The 19,907-nt window shown below is 51.6% G+C and overlaps 1 long non-coding RNA gene across 1 annotated transcript; it reads left to right on the top strand.

The window, feature by feature from the left end:
* Positions 1–1,163: 1,163 nt before the first annotated feature.
* On the top strand, positions 1,164–18,647 carry LOC136517353 (uncharacterized). Its single transcript, XR_010774262.1, has 3 exons — positions 1,164–1,388; positions 1,479–1,585; positions 18,316–18,647. It is a non-coding gene; the product is annotated as an uncharacterized lncRNA (long non-coding RNA).
* The last annotated feature ends 1,260 nt before the right edge of the window (positions 18,648–19,907 follow it).

Raw genomic sequence — 19,907 nt, 5'->3', positions numbered from 1 at the left:
GACGGTTGGAGGGATCAACACAAATTAGAAAAGAACACAATCTAAACCAGCAACAAGACCATGACGATGTAGCTCCCGACAGAAACAGCGATAGCATATCTTAATGGTTTGGTGGCCTTGTCGACGTGATATTGAGATGGGGACCAGATCTATTTGAAAGCTTATCAATCAAGCTTTCCATCAAGTGCTCATTGACCACAATCGCACTCCAGATGGATGAATTATGACCTTCCCAATAAAGCATTGTCGGGCCATCGATGAACTGAAAATTCAACTTTGATGAACTTGCACTTTGAGACATATTTGTACCTACAAGCAAATAATGACATATAGATGTGGAACTAAGTGAGTTGTACGAAAAAATCACTATGTAAATATAAGAACGAGCTCACCTTGTAATCAATGGTCATATCCGAAGGTGTCATATCCTCGTCACTTCCAACCACGAAAACATTCAGATTAGAATCATTTCAACCTTAAAGCATTTGACATAATTTCTTTAGATTAAGAATCTAAAGAGCAACATATCCTTCATAATATAGCTATTCTCTATTTCAGATTTTCTCGCTAGCTAAAAATGGACAACGAAGTTAAGTCTCTAGAGTGTAAGAGATATAAACAAAATATAGAGAATAAAAAGTAATTTTTTATTTAAATGGTTCTTCAAATATTAAAATTTAGAGAATACCTTCTAAAAAGACTCCGTTCCAGTCCCATCCAAATCGTGGGTCCGTGGCCGAGGAGGAGCTCAGCCCAGCCCAGCCCAGCCCACATCACAGCCGCCACAGCACAGCCTTCCAAAGCTCGTTGCAGGCTTGTAGCCTCAGGCCTGATTTAGTTTCAAAAATTTTCACCCTAAATTATCACATTAAATCTTACGGCACATATATGGAGTATAAAATATAGATAAAAAAAAATTAATTTCACAGTTTGGCTAGAAATCGCGAGACGAATGTTTTAAGACTAATTAGTCCATGATTAGCCATAACTGCTATAGTAACTATCATGAATAAATTTATCTCATAGTTTTCCAGCGAGCTATGTAATTAGTTTTTTTATTAATATCCGTCTTCCAACATTTCAAAACATCCTATGTAACATCCAAAATTTTTCATTTCACGAACTAAAAGCCTCAGTTGCAGCGGGAACAGCCGAAGCAGCAGTTGACTCCACGCCGTTCCAGCCACATCCGTCCCGACCTCCGCGTCCCCTGGTAGCAGGACGCCAGCAACACGGAAGGAGGGAGGTGAGCACCATTGTAAGATACATCCCGACCCTCAGCCGAAGCAGCAGTTGACTCCACGCCGTTCCAGCCACATCCGTCCCGACCTCCGCGTCCCCTGGTAGCAGGACGCCAGCAACACGGAAGGAGGGAGGTGAGCACCATGGTAAGATACATCCCTACATCCCGACCCTCTGCGTCCCTTGCCTCGGATCTACCGCCACCCAACTCGCTTTCCCGTATCTGATTTTGCAAGTCGGCGCTGTTCAACTTCTACTCCTTCCTGACCGTGGTGTTGCTGGTGATCTGCACCTGCACCTACATCAAGATGCAGTTCCCGGCCATCCTCAACGACCGCACAGGGTAATTTTCTTTCTTCCATTGCTAGCCTACTAAATCACAAAGAATTTGGGGATTCCATCTTGTGCTCTCTGTTATGCCCAATTGTAGAATTTGTTCTTTGGCTATGGTGGCAAATAATTGAAGGTCAAAATCAGTGTGAAGGATATAGCCATCTGGTTGCTGTGAATTGTGTTCAACGGCGTCAGACGCCGTCCATGAGCTGATTCAAAGATAGTTTTTTTTAATAGTTATGATTCAGAGATAATTAAAACCTCTAATAAGGATGAGGATGAACCTTGCCGGGAGAGAAGGTAAAGCTAGTTTGTTTTGACCAAGATTACCAGCAAGGTATTGAGGTCAGAGGTTCATAGTACTCCTAAGTTATTTGGCTAGCATAGGATTTAAAGCTGTTCTACTATTTTGCACTACCTTTGGTGAGTCAAATGAATTTAGTGTATTAGATCTGTGCAAGTGTTTCATTTGTCTTCTTTCCTGTTTTTTTTGTGAAACCAATTTCTGCACAAGGATTGAGCTGGCAACATCAGTTGATTTGCACTTGTGAGTAAAGGCAGCCACAGTTTTGACAAAGTTGATAGCTTGAGCTTCATATTTTTTATCCATAACTTTGTAAGGAACAAAACATTGCATGTTGTTTCCTGTTTCTTTGAAACCATTAATGTCCACTGTACTCTTAAACTATTAGTTTAGATTTTTTCTTGGATTTTGAATGGCCTGGATCCCACCGAGCCAACATAGGACTGTGAAGGGACCAACATCTGTACATGGTTAATTGTAGTTATCTGATCGTCTTATATTCTCACTTACCCCCATAATATCTAATGACAGATTCCGTGGTTTCTTTTGGAAAGCTGCCAGGATAGGTATGCATCTTTTCCTGCTTCCGGCTCATGTAAACTAAAAAAAAAGCTGCTTTTCATTTTTCTGATGACCATTGCTTGCCACATAACCCCTTTCATTTATCTACTGCTGTACATTCATCCATACATCACATGTACTTTGGAAGTTTGACTGAGGTTCAAGGTGCTAATAGCGCTATTCAGTGCTTTGCTGCTAGATTGAGTAGCTAGTAGCAGTTCATATTTTTGAAGCATCTCCATTATGTATTGAACAAAAGTTCTTCGATTCCTTGCATTTAATTTATCTTGATAGTTCTTTTATGGGACAAATGTATGGCTGCCCCTACTTTGAATTCTAACTTCTTATTTGCCTTCGTTTTCCCATCTTTGCATGTTTGCTCCTTTTTTTACATGTACCAATGAAAAAAAGGAAGAAACCAGTTAAAAATGGACCCAGAGGGTTAAAGACAGCCCTTGAGCCTTTATCTCCTATCCATGGCATGGCCTTGACCTGACTCTCTCCCAGTGTTATCAAGTAGTCAGGCTTATCGGTCCTCTGCCCTTGATTAGGCACTACAACTCGACCAGACTAACCAGGAATCAAGTCGTATGATTAGTCATGTTTAATCGGGTGACTAGGTGTTCGACGACTGGGCTGAGAATGTGAACTGGACTTTATCTGGTCCGACCACTTGGGCTGAGAATGTCTTCAGCCCTATATCCTCAAGTCTGCTCTCTGCCCATTGGATTCCCTTTGCTAGTACAGCGTGGGATGGCAGGAGAACCTCTTACCAGTCACCACATTCTAGTACCTCGCGTGGGGGAAGCCACCGGCGCCCTTCCCTACATCTCTTCCCTGCATCCGCCGTCCTCTTTTCCCTGTATCTGCCGACGGATTGAGGAGTTCCTGTTCCCACTGTTAGAACCAAATCACAAGTTTGGGACTAGAATTTCTATTTCATTAGCCTTGCCACAACTATGGCAGGTTGGGGATACATATAGGATAGCTTGCTTGCAACTTAAGAAAGCTACAACATATTCTAGAGATGCTAAAGTAGATGCTAAAGCAAGATAAGGATAAAGATAAGGGATGACATAGCCACCAACTACTCTAGATAAGTATCTTAGGTAGATAAACACAAGGCTTATGCTTTCATTCTCCCCTAAGTCTTGTGTGGCGCCTTCTGGGGAATTTGAACCATTCCAATCCTGGCGCGAAGCTTCTGGTACTTGACCCGCCTAAGGGACTTGGTGAGAAGGTCACCGAGCTGATCCTAGGCGTTGATGTAGCCGGCCTTGATGCTCCCCTCATCCAAGCAGCTCATGATGAAGTGGTACTTGATGCGGATATGCTTGCTGCGCTCATGGAAGACGGGGTTCTTCGCCAAGGCCAAGGCGGACTTGTTGTCCACCCTGAGCTCAACTGCTTCTCCGTTTTTGCCTAGATCGCCCAGCAGCCGAGCCAACCAGAGAGCTTGAGTCGAAGCGGTTGTGGCAGCGATGTACTCTGCCTCGCAACTGGATAGAGCCACCACTTGCTGCTTGACTGACTGCCAGCTGATCAGACACTTGCCGAGGAAGAATAACGTCCTGCTGGTGCTCTTGCTTGTGTCGCTGTAGCCGGCGAGGTCGCTGTCGCTGTACCCGATGAAATGCTCCGCACTAGGACACCTCGGGTAGTGCAAGCTATAGTCGGAAGTGCCCGCGACGTAGCGGAGGATCCTCTTGACAGCCTGCTCGTGCTCCGTCGTCGGTCACTGCATGAACCGAATGACGTAGCCAACGGCGAACGCCAGGTCCAGCCGCGTGTGGACGAGGTAGCGAAGGCTGCCCACAATGCACCGGTACCGCGTGGCGTCGACCTCCTTTGTTGTGCTGTCACGGCTCAGCTTCAACCTATCCTCCATGGGAGTGTGGGCTGGGTTGCAGCCGGTGAGCCCACCCAACTCGACGATGCGCTTGGCGTAGGCAGTCTGGTGAAGGGAGATGTCGGAACTGTCCTGGTGGACCTCGATCCCCAGGTAGAAGGAGAGAAGGCCCAAGTCGCTCATCTGGAAGGTTGCCTTCATCTCCTCCTTGAACGCCTCCACCTCGGCCTCCTTGGTGCCGGTGATCACCAAGTTGTCGACGTAGACGCCTACCAACAGGGCATTGCCTCCCTTGCCCCGCCGGTAGACAACAGCCTCGTGAGGAGTCTGCTGGAACCCCATTTGCTTGAGGGTGGAGTCCAGCTTGGCGTTCCAAGCTCGAGGTGCCTGTCGCAAACCGTAGAGGGCCTTGCGCAGGTGAAGAACCTTGAGGGCCTTGCGTAGGTGAAGAACCTTGTTCTCCTTGCTGGGGATGACGAATCCCGGCAGCTGTTGGACGTAGACCTCCGCCTTCAGGTCACCGTTGAGGAAGGCGGACTTGACGTCCATGTGGTGCACACGCCAACCCTCCTGGGCCGCCATTGCGAGGAGACGAACGGACTCCATCCGTGCAATGGGCGCGAAGGCATCGTCGAAGTCGACTCCCTCCTGCTGGACGAACCCGCGTGCCACCAGACGCGCCTTGTGCTTGATCACCGCCCCGGCCTCATCCTTCTTGAGCTTGTAGACCCACTTAAGGGTGATGGCGCTGTGGCCGGTAGGAAGATCCGCCAGCTCCCACGTTCGGTTCCGCTCGACCACGTCCATCTCCTGCTGCATCGTGGCACGCCATGCCGCGTCTCCCTCCGCCTCAGCGAAGGAGCAGAGCTCGCCGTCCTTGTGTGCCAGGTGCAGCTCCGCCTCGAAGTCGTGCATCGCCAGTCCAGGGACAGGCTGATCACCAAAGATGTTGTCCAGGGTGCGGTAGCGCAGAGGCTTGTCGTCGTGGTAGGCATTGACGCGATCCTCGTCGTCGGACAGCGGAGTCGTGAACTCCACCGTGCGCTGCTCGTCACGGACCAAAGCTGCTGGTGCCGATCTCGAAGGTGTGGACGCCGATGCAGGAGATTGGGGAGTCGGTGTAGGAGAGCGGGGCGTAGCCGGTGGTACAGGTGGTGGAGGACTTGCTGGTGGTGTAGGCGTTGGAGTACTCGCCGGAGCTGATGGCGAGCCGGGTGCTGAGGTAGACGAGCTCGGTGAAGATGAGCTGCTAGCTCCCCGGGCTCCCTCGAAGTGGACGTAGTCGACGACGAAGTCTCTGAGAGTCGAGAAGTCGAGCCGTCGTCCACCGCCTTGCCCCAGGCCCAGCCTCGCCCTTCGTCGAACACGACATCCTGGGAGATGCGGACGCGCTGTGTCGCAGGGTCGAGGATGCGGTAGGCCTTGACGCCCTCCGCGTAGCCGATGAAGACCCCTGTCGTGCTCCGGTCGTCGAGCTTGCCGACGTGGTTGAGTTCCTTGGTGAAGGCGAGATAGCCAAAGACGCGGAGGTGGCTCACCACCGGCTTGCGCCCATGCTAGGCCTCGTACGATGTCTTGCCGTCAAGGGCTTTGGTGGGCGAGCGGTTGAGGAGATGGACGGCAGTCATCACCGCCTCCCCCAGTAGATTGCTCGCAACCCTCTTTGCTTGAGGAGATGGATGGCAGTCATCACCGTCTGGTTGCGGCGCTCAATGATGTCGTTCTGCTGCGGGGTGTATGGCGCAGAGAAGTGGCGCTGGATCCTCTCGTCGGCGCAGTACGCCGTGAACTCAGCCGCTGTGAACTCTCCGCCATTGTCGGTGCATAGCACCCGAAGCTTGCGGCCACACTCCTCCGTAGCAGCTTGATGGCGTCCGCAGCCGTCGCCTTGGTGTCAAGCAGGACCGCCCACATGTAGCGGGACACATCGTCGACGAGGAGCAGGAAGAAGCGCCGGTCTCCAGGTGTGGCCGGTGTCACGGGGCTGCAGAGGTCACCGTGCATGAGCTCCAACTTCTCCTTGGCGCGGAAGCTTGCCTGGTTGGGGAAGGGGAGCCGCCGCTGCTTGGTGAGGACGTAGGTGTCGCAGAACTGCTCCACGTGCTCGACTCGCGGCATGCCCTGCACCATCTCCTTGTTGCCGAGCTGCTTCAGGGCCTCGAAGTTGAGGTGCCCAAAGCGCTCGTGCCACCGCCAGGCGTCGTCGTCGCGGCGGGCTGCAAGACACACGGGCTGCGCCACCTACATGTGGAGGACGTAGAGGCAGTTGGCGCCTCTGTTCACCTTGGCGAGAAGGCGACGATGGCGATCCCAGATATGCAACACCTCATGCTCGATCTCCACGCGCGAGCCGTTCTTATCCAGCTGTCCCAAGCTGATGATGGAGTTCCTCAGCGCGGGGATGTAGTAGACACCGGTGAGTAGTCGGTGCTTGCCAGTCTTGGCAGTGAAGACGACGGAGCCGACGCCCTTGATCACGGCGGAGGCGTCCCCGAACTTGGCCTCGATCGACAGCTTGGAGAAGTCCAGCAACATCTCGATCGCGATGGCGACCTGCGAGTACTTCTTGGGGACGACGCGGAGGAACTTCTCGACAGCTCTCTCCTCGTCGATGTCATTGTCGCCGTACCGCGCCAACTGCTGCATCAGGGTGTTGAGGCGGAGAGCGAAGTCGTCAATGTCCTCCATCGGCTTGAAAGCCAGGTTCTCTCACTCCTGACGTAGCTTCTGAAGCGTGGACCTGTGGGCGCGGTCGTTGCCGATGCGTGCCGCGGCGATGGCGTCCTAGGCGTCCTTGGCGGTCCTCTTGTTCGCGAGGGAGGAGTGCATCTCCGTCGGAACAGTAGCAAGAAGTGCCTCCAGCGCCCGTCGATCCTCGTCGAAGTCGGCGTCGCCGTACCGTACCGCGTCCCACATGCGCCGCACCTGCATCTTCACCTTCATCACTATGGACCACTCGGCGTAGTTGGTCTTGGTGAGCATGGGGCCATCCACCGCCGGCGTCCTTGACGACGGTCTGCACGACGGGAGGGGAGTCGGGCCGACCACGGCGACCTCGACGCCGGTCCGGGGAAGGAGAGGCGCGCCGCCTACGAGGGCTCTGTGCGCCAGTGTCCCGTCCGCCCTACTCCCAATCGAAGTCCAGCTGTGCCTCCAGCTCCGCCGCCTGGGCCTCCATTGCGCAGTTGATTCACGGATCCCGCCAGTGGTCGCGTCTGCTTGGAGCACCGCCGAGGCCATGTCCGCCTGGGGCGCCGTCAAGACCACGTCCGCCTGGGGCGCGGAAATCGCGTCCGCGCAGGTCCGCATCCACCCGCTCGCGGTCTTGCACGTCTCGAGCCCGCTCGAATTCGTCCGCGTCGTAGTCGTGGCCGTCGGGGTCGCGTCCCCGCCCACCCTGGCCGTCTGCATCGGGCCGGGCCCGCGCAGCGTCCGCGCTCCCGCGCGGCCCACACCCGCATCCGCGCCGCGCCGCTCCAGGTCCGCGCGTCCGCCCGCGCGCCTCCACTTCCGTAGGGCAGCCGCCTCCGTTGCCGCCGCCTCAGCAGCAGCTGCCGCGTCCGCGACCTCCTCGGCGGCCCGTGCTGCTGCGAGCTCAGCGACCGCCAGCCTCTGCGCCTGAGCAGCCGCCGCCGCCCGCTCTGCCGCCTCCCGCTCGCGTCTCTCCGTTGCGACCAGCTCTGCGTGGTGCGCGTCCTCGTCCGTAGCCAGCGCGGCTTGCCTACGCCGTGCGCTTGAGGTGGTGGAGCGATTGGAAGAGGAAGAGTAGGAGTGGACGGACATGCTACCTGATTGGGATGGGTAAGAACACAGGAAAGATAACTAGGTTCTAATACCATTTGTTAGAACCAAATCACAGGTTTGGGGCTGGAATTTCTATTTCATTAGCCTTGCCGCAACTATGGCAGGTTGGGGATACATATAGGATAGCTTGCTTGCAACTTAAGAAAGCTACAGTACATTCTAGAGATGCTAAAGCAAGATAAGGATAAAGATAAGGGCTGACACAGCCACCAACTACTCTAGATAAGTATCCTAGGTAGATAAACACAAGGCTTATGCTTTCACCCACCTCACTTCCCTGCATCCGCGGGCAGATTGAGGAGCTCCCATCCCTGCTTCATCCTCCAACAATCTAGATTAGGGGATTATGATGATGAGATCCTCCATTTTCTTGTTCTGTTCAGTGGTGCTTCATGGTCATCTATTCCAGAAACTATAATGATTAAACTATGTACGTCTCAATTCAGTGGTGCTTCATGGTCAACTATTCCAGCAATTTGTCTTGATGCTTGGTTTACAGTGTTTATACTATATATATGCAACATAGTATATATAGTATATTGGTCCTCGTATATACAAGACTATATGGACAGCCAGGACTGACTACGGTCGTCGACTAATATTGACTAGTTGGCTAGCCAGGCCCATGGCGACTAGGGTCGATTAGATGATTTGAAAACATTGACCTCTCCTCCCTTGTATCCACTTGGTTCAGTCACCCTTGATAGAATGCGTGGCACATTAGCTGCAGCAAGAGAGCGTGGGGCTCGAGGCACGGGTGGAGGTGGAGCAGAGGCAGCAGCACATTGCCTGCAAGAAGGGAAGGGGGGCACATGCACTGTGGGGTCATGGTGTGGCTAGGCTTTCAGCAGGCGGAGCAGCAAGGCGAGTGTCATGTTCTGTATTGCCACTGTCATCATCATGCCCGACTATTTCAACATGCTCAAAGCCCTTGTGGCTTGCCAGCTTTGCATCTGGAGCTACTGGGCTGTTCATCAGTTCTGTTGTTCTTGCTGGCCAGGCAGGAATCCAATTAATAATGAGTAGCTCGTCAAGATATTTACCACCAAGCTATTTATTATGGTAGGTATTCATCCATTCCATGGCACCCGATGACCCAAGGACCTTCACATCTTCAATACATTGAATTGAACTATGTCTGCCACCTTGTGTCAGCTTCATCAGATTGTGCATCGATAGATCATGGGGTAAGGGATCCAATGTGCTTCTGGGGATGGCCTCATCCTGGTTGTGGAAGAGTGTGACGTTCCTTGCCTCAGCCGGCAAGATCCCGATGAGGTTGGAAGGAGTGGTCGCCCACGGCGGAGAAGAAAGCAAGTCAGGGTCAGAATTGAGTTCGAGTAATAATTATCTCATGTCTGATAGATCAACCCGTGCAGCACAATTGCCTTTAAGCCAGTTACATGGGCTTAGCCCAATGCTTAATGGGACGCAGCCCAGCATGCATACTTGTTATCCTATTACAGGGCCCATTTGGTCCATCAGTACGTGACAAGGAGCAGCAGTGGCAGCAGTTTGGTGACAGCTGATCTGGATTGAAGAGGAAATTTCTTTCTGGTGAATGACATGTGAGGAGAGAAATTGTTTGTTTGTCTTTGCTTTTTTTAACTATTCAGGGTAAATTTTTATCCAATTTTCATATAAATTTGCTGTCAAGATGCTCTAAAGAAATTCATAGATGTGCAAATACTAGAGGGTAAATTCAAAATTGACCCATATATGCAAATTTCATTGAAAAAGTTGGGTCCATGGTCCAAGACAGAAATGTCTTTTAAGCACTAAACAATGTGTAGTGACCTAAATGGAGTAGGCCAAAGAAATTTTGAAAAACTAGGAGCAATGGTTCAAAGTAGAGTTCAAACTAGGAGACCAAATCAGCAGTTAGAGTTCAAACTAGAGGTGGTCATGCAATTGCTCCTCTTTTAATAATTCCAATGGTTAAATTGTTTCTGGATTTTGCATATTTTAACAGTAAGTATGGAGATTTTAGCAGGATTGTAGATAATATTTAATTAGTGATTATGGAAGTTCTTGCTGAACACTGAAAATTATCTTGGAGTGCCATGTTGCTTTGTGCCTTTGTCTATATTTCTTTCATGGTTGGCACATGACTTGGCAATGTTATATGCTGCTGTATATCTTGTTTAACTAAAATAAATACTCATGGTTCTGGTGGTGGTGGTAATTATTATGCTAACTTAAGTTGACCTTTCCAAGTCAGATGACCGAATAAGCAATTTCGAAAATTAAGGGGAAAACATATCTAATACAAGGAACTGGACAACTAGGAACATTATATTGTTGGCGAATTGGGGCTGCCAGAGGGCAGCTTGGCCAGCAGGCCGCTTGGATTGTATTGAATTGCAAATAACAACTTGGATACAAAAGATGCTAACCACTGCATATATAAGCAAGTGGTGTACCTACTCCTTAGCATATTCTAACTGCATAAAGCAGATGCTGTGATTCCTACTTAGCTGCCAAGGCACCATGATCAACTTGGTTGCCAAGGAAACAGAAAAATACATGACAGTGAATAGCTATAGTAGTTAACTGAAAAACATGAACACTAGGCTAACTACTGACAATTCTCCCCTTTAGCCTTGTGGTCCTTGGAAGTGATGGTCTTGAGCCCAATTCTTCCCCTCATCTCTTCAAATTTTGATCTTCCAAGAGACTTGGTTAGAATGTCAGCCAGCTGATCAGTGGTGGATATGTGATCAGCACCGATACTTCCATCTTCCAAGCAGTTTATGATGAAATGATACCTGATTCTGATGTGTTTACTGTGCTCATGAAAGACTGGATTCTTGGCTAGAGTAAGTGCAGACTTGCTATCAACCTTCAGTTCGACCACTTCCACATTCCTTCCAAGGAGGTCTACCAACAGCCTGGATAGCCAAATAGCTTGTGTTGCAGCTGTGGTAGTGGCAATGTACTCAGCTTCACAACTAGATAGAGCCACCACCTTCTGCTTCACTGATTGCCAGCACACAAGATTGCTTCCCAAAAAGAATAGAGTGCCACTAGTGCTCTTGCTGGTGTCAATATCCCCAGCCAAGTCACTGTCGCAGTACCCAACAAACCTTGCTCTCCCTGGAGCCTTAGTGTAGTGAAGGCCAAACTCCAGAGTACCAGCCACATATCTCAGGATGCGCTTGATGGCAGCTTGGTGCTCTGCAGTCGGCCTCTCCATGAATCGACTGACAAAGCCTACTGAGAAGGCTAAGTCAGGTCTTGTGTGGACCAAGTAGCGCAGGCTGCCCACCAATCTTCTGTATTGGGTAGGATCAACTTCTGCAGCCGTGCTCTGCCTGCTCAACCTCAGCCGTTCCTCCATTGGTGTATGGGCAGGGTTGCAGGCATCCATACCTCCTAGCTCAAGGATCCTCTTGGCATAATGGGTTTGCCTCAGAGTGATCCCAGCTGAATCTTGGTGTACTTCGACCCCCAGGTAGAAGGACAGGAGGCCGAGGTCGCTCATGTCGAAGACCTTCTTCATCTGAGCCTTGAAACCTTCTATGCCTTGAGCGCTGGCACCAGTGATGATCAAGTCGTCAACATAGACGCCGATCAGCAGCAGCTCCTCCCCTGTTCCTCGCCTGTACATCGCAGCTTCATGGTCGCTTTGCTGGAAACCCATCTCCTTGAGGGTGGCGTCTAGCTTGGCGTTCCAAGCTCGCGGAGCCTGCCGTAGGCCATACAAAGCCTTGCGCAGACGGTACACCATCTTCTCCTTCCCGGCGACGGTGAAGCCAGGCGGCTGCTTCACGTACACCTCCTCCTTGAGGTCGCCATTGAGGAAGGCTGATTTGACGTCCATGTGGTGGACGCGCCATCCTTCTTGGGCCGCCAGCGCGAGGAGGACTCGGACGGATTCCATGCGCGCCACGGGAGCAAACGCGTCGTCGAAGTCGATCCCTTCCTGCTGGACGAAACCCCGCGCCACCAAACACGGCTTGTACTTGGTCACCGCGCCCCGCTCGTCCTTCTTGAGCTTGTAGACCCACTTCAGAGTGATGGGCCGGTGACCGGAAGGAAGCTCCACAAGCTCCCACGTGCGGTTCTGCTCAACCGCCTTGATCTCCTGCTCCATGGTGGCCTGCCAGGCAGGATCGCCTTCAGCCTCTGCGAAGCTGGCCGGCTCGCCGGCGTGCGTGAGATGAAGCTCGGCGAAGAGACGTGAAGCCGGCGGCGGTGTGGGCGCATCCCTGACGATGTTGGGCATGGTACGGTACCGCAGCTGCTCGCCGTCGTAGGAGGCGTCAAGGCGATCGTCGTTGTCCTCGAGCGGTGACGCGAACTCAACTGGATCCGCCTGCTCGGTCTCCGCTGCTGGTGAAGCAGAGGAGGCCGGTGGATCGTGCTCCCCTGGAGCTGGTGACGGCGTGCGCGGCGGAGCTCCGTCTGCGTCGACTCCCCAGAACTCGATGTCGAAGTCGCTGGAGGCGGAAGCAGACGTCCCGGCGGCCGAATTGGACCAATCCCAGCAGCGCCCTTCATCAAACACCACGTCGCGGCTCACCTTGACGCGTCCTGTCACCGGATCGAGGACCCGGTAGGCCTTGGCGCCCTCGGCGTAGCCGATGAAGACCCCAGCCTTGCCGCGGTCGTCGAGCTTGCGCAGCTGCCCGAGCTCCCTTGTGTAGGCGACGCAGCCGAATGTACGTAGATAGCTCACCGTCGGCGCTCGTCCGTGCCAGGCCTCATAGGGGGTCTTGCCTTGCAAGCTTCTCGTCGGCGCGCGGTTGAGCAGATGCACCGCCGTCATCACTGCCTCCCCCCAGAATTTGGCCGGCATGGACCTCTGCTTCAGGAGCACGCCTGCGGTCGCTACGACCGTCTAATTGCGCCGCTCCACCACACCGTTCTGCTGCGGTGAGTGTGGTGCAGAGTAGTGCCGCTTGACTCCTTCGGCGGCAAAGTACTGCGCCAGCTCGCCAACGGTGAACTCTCCTCCATTGTCGGTCCGCATCACCTTGAGCTCACGACCGGTCTCCTTCTCTGCTTCGGCCTTCACCCGCTTCACGGCATCCGTAGCAGCATCCTTGGTCGGCAGAAGCACCGCCCACATGAAGCGGGTGGCGTCGTCCACCATCAGCAAGAAGTAGCGGTGCCCTCCTGGCGTCGCCGGCGTCACTGGCCCGCACAAGTCGCCGTGAACGAGGTCCAGGGGCGCCTGCGCGCGGTACTGCGCCTGCTGCGGAAACGGCTTGCGGCGGAGCTTGGTGGTGACGCAGGTGTCGCAGACTTGCTCCGCATGCTTGATCACCGGCATCCCCCTCACCATCTCCTGCTTGCCGAGCTGGTGCAGCGCCTCGAAGCTGAGGTGCCCGTAGCGCTCATGCCACCTCCATGACTCGTCCTCCTTCCTGGCGGCAAGACACACCGGCTGCGCGGCCTCCAAGTGCAGGATGTACAACCGACTGGTCCCGCGATGTACCTTGGCGAGAAGACGACCACGCCGGTCCCAGATTCGGAGCACTCCATGTTCAATCTCCACTCTGGAGCCTCCTTCGTCGAGCTGCCCCAAACTCATGATCGAGTTCCGGAGCGCTGGGATGTAGAAGACGCCATGGAGGACGCGCTGCTCCCTGTTCTTGGCCTGGAAGACGATGGAGCCGGTCCCCTTGATCTCCACTCGAGACGAGTTGCCGAAACGCACCGTGTCGCGCGCCGTGGTGTCGAGCTCGGCGAAGAGCTCCCGGCGGCCGGTCATGTGATACGTGGCCCCGCTGTCGAGGTACCAGCCGTCGAGCGCCTCCTCGTTGGCGCTGGTGTTGAGGAATACACGCGCATGCGGCTCGTTGATGTCGAGGGAGGCCGTGGCCTTGGAGCAGACGGCTTCGGTCTTCTCGTCGAGCTCGAGGAAGCCGTGGGCGAGGAACAGAGCACCATCATCGTCCTCCGCCTCTGCGACGTGCGCAGCAACGCCACGCCCACCACCGCGCCGTCCACCTCGATCACCTCCAACGCGGTTGGCTCCTCCGCGTTGGTTGCCACCGCCGCCGCCACGGTCACCACCAGCACGGCGCGGCTAGCGGCAGTCGCGCGCCCAGTGGCCACGATCACCACAGTTGAGGCAGGTGTCGTCGTCCGCCCCGCGATCATCGCCACCGCCTCTGTCTCCTCCACCGCGATTGCCCTTCCCGCGCTGCTTCTTGCCGCCGCGTGGACGACGTCGCGGTTCCTTGCCTGACGCGGAAGCGGCAGCCTCCTCCTTCTCCTTGGCACGCCACTGCTCCCTTGTCAGCAGCAGACCACCAATGGCAGCCGGTTCCGCGGCCAGCGCCTACATGTCGTCCACCGTCTTCAAGCGCCTAGACACCTCCTCAATGGTGAGGTCCTGGAAGTCGAGAAGCGTCTCGATGGTGATCCGGAGCTGGGCGTACTTCGGCGGCACGGCGCGCAGGAGCCTCTCCACCGCGCGCTCTTCATCGATGTCGTTGTCGCCGTGGAGAAGAAGCTGCTGCTTCAGGGCCATCAAGCGGAGGGTGAAGTCCTCGATCTGCTCACCCGGACGGAAGGCGAGCTGCTCCCAGTCGCTGCGGAGTCGCTGGAGCGTGGCGCGGCGCACCCGATCGACGCCGATCCGCGCGGCGGCGATGGAGTCCCAGGCCTCCTTGGCCGATCCCTTCTCGGACAACGGCATCTGCATCTCCTACGGCACGGCGGCGATGATCGCCTCCACCGTGCGCCTGTCCTCATGGTATGGCAGGTCCTGGTACTCGATCGCGTCCCAGAGTTGCCGTGCCTGGAGCTTCAGCTTCATGATCGAGGCCCACTCATGGTAATTGGACTTGGTGAGCATCGGCCAGGTGGAGCTCGAGCCAGAATCCTTGTACACGGTCTGGATCACCGGCGAGCGGCCCCTGGCCCGTCCGCGGCGGCGATCCTGATCCCGATCGGGCGACCGCGTCTGCCTGCGCTCGCGCTCCGGGCTCCTCCGTGGAGGCGGGCGGCGATCGCGCAGCGGATCATCCTCCACCAACTCTCGATGCAGAGCCGCGGCCGTGGCGGCCGCGTTCCGAGCTGCTGCTGCTGCGGCCTCCGTGGCCTGCTGCGCCTGCGTGGCTGCGGCCTCTGCCGCGGCCAGACGCTGCGCACGCTGCTCGGCGGCGGCGGCGGCTGCTCTCTTTGCGGAGGTGGCCATGCCTCTCCCTTTCTCTCAACCTCGGGCTCTGATGCCAATTGTTGGCGAATTGGGGCTGCCAGAGGGCAGCTTGGCCAGCAGGCCGCTTGGATTGTATTGAATTGCAAATAACAACTTGGATACAAAAGATGCTAACCACTGCATATATAAGCAAGTGGTATACCTACTCCTTAGCATATTCTAACTGCATAAAGCAGATGTTATGATTCCTACTTAGCTGCCAAGGCACCATGATCAACTTGGTTGCCAAGGAAACAGAAAAATACATGACAGTGAATAGCTATAGTAGGTAACTGAAAAACATGAACACTAGGCTAACTACTGACATATATTACAGAATAGCTAACTAGAAATCCCATATCCACTGGTGGGGTCAGCATTGGCCTTTTGTCCTCTCGAGAGTGCAGGATAACTATGCATCATTTCACTAATAGGAGTAAAAGGTACAAAACACAAAATTCGTCCTCATGGACACAAATTCAGATGCACAATGAGTCAAAACATAAGCAATCAACAAACACCTGGGGCTGGAACCCTGACTACCCGGACCACTACAGTGCTTCCAAATCATTTATTTTCTGTTTGTGAACACTCTTGAGGGCACAGTACCATCACTTCAAGAGATGATAACAGGTGCTGGATGGTTTCCTTGTCCTGTCACATAGCAGACAGCAAGCTGGGTGAGGAAGGCGCTGTTGGCTAACCTGTCTGCTGTATCGAAGCACACAGAAATTCTGCACCATTAGGGTGCACCATCACTTGCATTCACTGCACAAATGTGATGTATTCAATCAAGGGACTGTAGGTTTACTTGCTAGAGTAAACTCCTGAACTTGAATGTTCCAAACATGCTGATCAACCTTGCTGTATGTGGAGATATTCTACCAAGTCTATTCAACCAAAGTGTCGACCGATGAACCACTATTGAAGCCCGTCAGCGCTTGTGATGGAGACGGAGACTTGGCCTGATCTTTCGATAGGGAGGGTAAATTTGATTGGTGGAGAACTTGCGTTCATGATCCATGCTTCTAATCAAGTATGATTCAGACTGCTCCGTTGGCCTAGGAGGCCTTTTGAATCGAGAACACAAGCAACAATGTAAAAGACACAATCTGATATTGCAAATAGAGATGAAGTTTATCAAACTGATAGGTTCAAGTCTTGAATTGAAAGGACTAATCGACACAGTTGAATAAGTAGTCGAACTCAGCGTTACAAGTGCTATGAAGAATGTTTGTTTCATGCGGAAAACTAGAACTCAACAAAACCCAAACCCTAATGAAGTGGCAGCCATGGATTAATAGGTCTTAGGGCGCACATAACCATGAACGCGCCCCTAATGGGCTCCGACATGATACACGGGCCTATGGCCCAAAATATGGTGACGTAGCACCCTAACACCCACTTGTTTCAACGATTCCCGTTTACTTGGGAGTTTTGACATGAGACCGGTGGCATTGAAAAGGTTATCTCCTTAGCTTTCTGTGCATAGGTAGAATGTCAAAAACAGAGTATGTGTCCTGGGTGACGTTTTTAACCAGGACTGCTCCTGGAGTCCGAGGTGAACTCCAGCTTGAGTTGGACTAGGCCTCCACCATAACTTGGAGGCCCACACTAGTCCTATTCACCTCCAAGCCTTGTATCCGAAGGAGTGATGTCCTCATTAGCTTGTCTAACAGTCTGTAAAATAGATCAGAAAGGCACCAATATATCTAGTTGTGGTGCCAATTCGGAGGATTTTAACTGTGAAAACCATTGCGAACCAGCAATTCCGTAGCTACAGTAAACGATGCCATGGCATCCTGAAGATTTGTATTTGCAGCCCAGCCAAAGGTCTAGATGGTTCTATTTTTTTTGCAGACATAACCATTGTGAACCAAGGGTTGACTGAGAAACAAAGCAGTTACCACCACTGGTTTGCTCTTGACCCTTCCAAAGGTGACTTATGCTAGTAGCAATAATTCAATGGCCTTAAGCAATCATACATGACAATCATTTGATCTATCGGGGTCTCTGGGAGACCAACCTTCACCCAATAGCTAACTGCATGGGATAACAATGACTCCTAACTAGCAGGTGATCAGCCACTGCATGGACAAGTGGCTGCAGCTTTGCTTTGGAAGGCTTCTTGATCAACAGCAGGAGCCCGAGATAAGAGCAAGGAACATTCTTCACCTCACTCTGTAGCATACTGTCGATAATAGACATCTTCCTCTGAGTCCTGATGGGAGTCACTGAGCATCTAATAATCTCTTGAGCCTAGCATTACCAATGAATAGTGGTCTGCATCATTGCCATTTAGTTTAGGTGTGACAGTGGCATGATTTATGTACTGGCATGTGATTCCTGTTGCCTATTTTGACAAACACTGCGGACATGTTCTCATATCACGGGTTCGTTGGTGAATCTGGTGCTCATTATTTGATATTGTGCCCATAGATCCAAATTTAAAATGGTAGTATGAGGTTACCGGCAAATTGATGGTATGGCTGAGCAATTTGTGATTGTTTTGGATTAAACACATTACACATGGTTGAACCATTTTGTTCTACAAACTCCAAATCCTGCATGGATCCTCAAGCTGAAGCTGGTCCATAGTACAAGGGGGTGAATATCTGTTTGATGGAGGTCTTACAAGTAGTTGAGGTAGAAATATAGAATTAGACTTGTTGGCCAAGAAGATGAATTCATTTAGAAATTTGAGAAACTGGGCAAATACTAAATTTATCTTACCTTAAATTTAGAATATCTAATGCTCTGTATTGCTGTTTAATGCTAAATTAGATACATGTAAAAATATTTGGATTTATCTTGCCAAGAAGTATTTCTTAAAGTTTGTAACCATAGTTACTCTTTCCAATTTGTTTTCTTGAATAGAAAAACTAATGAGCAAAGGTATGTATTTATGACTTTCCACACCAAGACAGCAAGTAAAGGACAGTAGTTTGTACTTTTTTATAGCACAAAATGTTTGTTTATGGTTGCACCATAACATATAGTTGATTGTTAATTAATCCATTTGTTTGTTAAGAATGTAGAATTGACATTTCGCATGTCTTTCTTTCTCAGGTGAGCGATTGAGCCCTTGGGTATCAGTAGGGTGCTTGGCTATGGGAATATCCACTATTTTCTTCTAAGGCCGAAGTGTCGCCACAATTTTTAGTCTAGGATGCAGAACCTTGTTTCACTTGTAGGAAAATAAACTGTTGTATTCAGTTTAGCCCATGTCTCTAGTCAAGCATTTTACTTCTGTTTTTACTGGGATGCAGGCAAGCACTGGTCTTTGTGAGAGCTGGCATGTTATCACACTAGTACTCGGTACTCAGCCGTGATCTGTGTACGCTGGCCATTCTGAATGAGAGACCGAAGATGAATTATGGTGTACCATCTACCATTTGATTTGTTATTGTGATATAAACATTTTCATTCGTTAGGGTTTCATATACTGTGCCAAACAAAATACTTCATCCGTCCCCCCCCCCCCCCCCCCCCCCCCCCCCAAAAAAAAAATAATCTTGCAGTTCAAATATGTCTAAAAAAGAATGTAATTGTAGGTTTGATATTAGTGTTTTCAGTAGGGCCTATGTATTAAAAAAAAGGCGAAATAGCCATTTTTGTCTCTAAACTATCGCTCGAGGCTCAATTTGGCCTCTGAACTATTAAATTGTCCACTTTCGTCCTTCTACAATCGATTTCGGACTCAATCTCATCTGTTCCCCTTGACAGCACGCCACGTGTCCAGCTAGACATGCGTAATGTCTGTCCTGCCCCTCGCTCACTTCTTTACCCGTTGGCCGGCTGACAGTGTTTCCCTCTTCCCCGTTTCCTCCCTCTCGTCCTCATCCTCTCTGTTCGTCATGGCAGCTGCATAGGTAGGTTAGGGTTTTGGCTTGGGGCGGAGATCAGTGTGGGACGCCGGATTGTTCGAAGGGGTGGAGGCGCACCCCTTCTCCGGGTGGAGGCGCGCCCCTCGTCCTTGGGCAGACAGACCCCTGCTCATAGGCAACCACGACGCAGGAAGAGGAGTGGACGTGCTGCAAAGGTGAGATGAAGTGGCACTTCACTGGTTTTGCAATTGCGTTTGATTTCCTTGTAGAATGTTTAAATTTGACCATATAGTGGATCTATAGGGCTGTAAAACAATGTCTGAATTGGAGGTATTGGAAGTTCGATTTCATTTTAATGGGGAATTTGTTCTTGATGCGTCAAAGATGTTGTATTACGATGGGGATTGTGGAGTGTCCCACATAGAGAAGGACAAGATATCTATCTAGAACTTGAAGGTCACCTATTGGATTACACAACTTTTCCTAGATCTGTTAGGATGTTCTGGTTGCCATATGGTGCAGAATTGAACAGTGGAATGAGGTTACTTGTAGATGACAGGTCATGTTTGGACATGATTAATGAGCTGGGAACTGCTAGAGCTGTAGATATATACACCGAATCAGTTGACATGGGTGGGAATGAAGAATCTGGAACACAGTATGCAGATGATGATGTATTTGCCATATTTCGAGATGATAATATCATTGATTTGGATCATGTAGAATCTGTCGTTGAGGAACAAACTGTCCAAAATAGGGACAAATTTGTTTAGGGTGGTAACATGCTGTGTTTGAAAGGTCCAACCCATGGTCAGGATAGTCTGAATGAAGAAG

The sequence above is a fragment of the Miscanthus floridulus genome, chromosome 17 (genome assembly GCF_019320115.1).
Source record: "Miscanthus floridulus cultivar M001 chromosome 17, ASM1932011v1, whole genome shotgun sequence".
NCBI classification, from domain to species: domain Eukaryota; kingdom Viridiplantae; phylum Streptophyta; class Magnoliopsida; order Poales; family Poaceae; genus Miscanthus; species Miscanthus floridulus.
The sequence above is the reverse complement of the archived record's forward strand: the minus strand, read 5'-3'. Positions and strand labels throughout refer to the sequence as shown.